Source organism: Lathyrus oleraceus, chromosome 1, assembly GCF_024323335.1.
Source record: "Lathyrus oleraceus cultivar Zhongwan6 chromosome 1, CAAS_Psat_ZW6_1.0, whole genome shotgun sequence".
Classification (NCBI taxonomy): domain Eukaryota; kingdom Viridiplantae; phylum Streptophyta; class Magnoliopsida; order Fabales; family Fabaceae; genus Lathyrus; species Lathyrus oleraceus.
The window spans coordinates 291,724,732-291,727,237 of NC_066579.1; the positions used below are offsets into that span (position 1 = coordinate 291,724,732).

Below are 2,506 nucleotides of genomic sequence, written 5' to 3' on the forward strand. Positions count from 1 at the left end.
TATTGTCTTAACTTTGATAACATTGATCTTTCTCCATACCATTTTTTATTTTTAAAAGTTAACGCATCCAAGTTCCAATAGTAACATTTAGTTTCATTCAAATTAATTTTCCATTCATATATTTTTCTCAACCACTGAATGAACATATATTCCATTTAATCCATTATATTCAATGTGTATTCAAATCCATAAATTAAATTTCCATAACATTCAAACATTCATTATATTCAAACCATTCAATATTGCATTCAATACAATTCAATATCTTTCCAAAAACATCCAATTTTCTTTTCAAACTTCAACTTTTTTTACAAAATAATCCATGTTTACAATCTTTATTTGTACATTCCTATTCAAGTTTCAATTCAAATTAAAAAAGTTACAGGTTTTAAACCCATCCCACTTATAGGTTACATGCTTGAAATATTTCAGATCAGCTCCTTCAGTCAGATATGTTAGCCCGTGGATTTCAAGAGCATGCACCCTGCAGAATCTTGCAAATCCAACAACAGCATATCAATTAAAGGCTCACCCTGCAAAATTTCATACCAATTCTAAACCTCAATTTCCAACCATGTCAATAAACCATTACCAAAAACCACACATCTTGCAAAGTATACAAGTAGTAAAAGCAAACCAGTGGCAACAATATAAAACATCCAGGCAATGCTAATGTTCATTCACCATTAACAATAAAATAGTTACTCATATCACTTAACAAAAGCAGTTCAAAATCGATTTTTGACTTTAAGACAAATCTCAACTCACAGCAAGATAATGAATCCAATTGCAAATCAAAACCAAATGCAAACCAATGTCATGTGAATTCCAATTTCTAACACTCTAATGTCCTGCTAACTATAACTACCAATAGACTTCACATCAAGCCTAACTGCATAATTAATGATAAAAATGAGTTTCAAAACCAACAGTGCATTTCAAAGGCAGGAAACGAATTTGAATTTTCATTTCAATTTTTGCATTTCTAGCCAACTTTACATTTCACTATGAATTTGATGTGAATTTCTAAGGAATTGTTCCCTATATAACCAACACTTCACACTGCATTTTCAGATTCAGCTCATTCTGCAAAATCTCAGAACGAACCTTCCATCCACACGCGAACCTTCTTCACCCTCAATCTTTTTCTTCTTCAATCACTCCTCACGGTCCAAAAGGCATGCAAAAGAAACAAAGCGAAAATCAAAAATCAGAAATCCTCTATGACTCCATCTTCCCACAACACACTGCACAACACCGCAAGCACACGCATATAAGAGAAAAAGTGAAGAACAAGGAGAAGAAGAGAAGTAAGGGGGAGGAGGTAGTGAATCTTAGCTGTATCTGTCACCGGTAAGTCCACTCTCGATTCCATTTACATTTATAATCAAGTTGCATCTGAATGTGACGCCCTGAACTCAACACAAATCCATGGAGGTTCTGAAACGGCCGATGAATGCCTTGAACTCGGGCGCCAATCCATGATGCTGAGAACACAATGATGAGTAAATCTGGAACGCCATTGATGAATGCACGAGCTGATGGCACACAAACGGATGAAAGCGCTTACAGGAGGATAATGTCCATAATGATGATGATTCTGGTCAGGGTCGACCCAATCATATTGGAGTTTGAGGCCCAAGCTCTCTTGGCCAAAGTACCATTCTTGGGCCTGAATCACATTTAAGCTCATTTTTGTTGTTTTAAGTTAATTAATTACTAATTAACATTAGGATTAGGATTAGTTATGATTAGATTTTTCTTTGTAAAATAAATATTAATTAGATTTTTAGAATTTAGTTAATTTTAATTAGATCATGTTTAGATCTTGATTTGATTAGGATAATTAGAATAATTTGACTAATAGGTTCTTGTATAATAGATATAATTAGGATTAATTAATTTTGATTAAATATTGATTTTAGAAAATATTTTCCTAATTAATTCATTTTTGGCATATTGGCTATTTTGCCCCTAGATAGAAAAATCCTGATTTTTGCATGATCCCCTAGCTTAGGTTTACTTAGAACCATTTTGATTCAATTAGTTGATTGATTCATTTATGGTTGTATATAACCTAGCTAATTTCTCTGAATTCCACTAATTAGTGTTGACCAATGGCCACTTTGGTCAACTAAATCCTTTGAATTGTGTTTTAATCCCTAAGCCTATTCAAGTGATCAACAGACCCTTGATCACTTGATATGACAAGTCCATTATGCTCAAGCTATATTGGATATGCTAGGATCTCAGGAGTTCAAGACCTTAAGGTTCAAATGCAAAATCAAGGCTTCAAAGTCAATGCTAGGATCTCAGGAGTTCAAGGCTTCCGATTGTGTGGCACGAGCCTTAAGAAATAGAGAATGAATGAGAGTGGAGAATTCCATTACCTCATTCTGAATACCTTTGGGTATGGGACGAATGACCCAGTTGATCATCGTATTCACCCCTATTCATAAACTTTAGCATAATTCGAATAACATGATTGTCAAGTCTTCTTCTACAC

The 2,506-nt window shown here is 33.9% G+C and overlaps 1 long non-coding RNA gene across 1 annotated transcript; it reads right to left on the reverse strand.

Annotated features, from left to right (window-relative positions):
• Positions 1-262: 262 nt before the first annotated feature.
• On the reverse strand, positions 263-1,644 carry LOC127131062 (uncharacterized). The gene is made up of 2 exons (XR_007806502.1): positions 1,108-1,644; positions 263-533 (listed from the first exon to the last, which is right to left on the reverse strand). It is a non-coding gene; the product is annotated as an uncharacterized LOC127131062 (long non-coding RNA).
• Between the last annotated feature and the right edge of the window lie 862 nt (positions 1,645-2,506).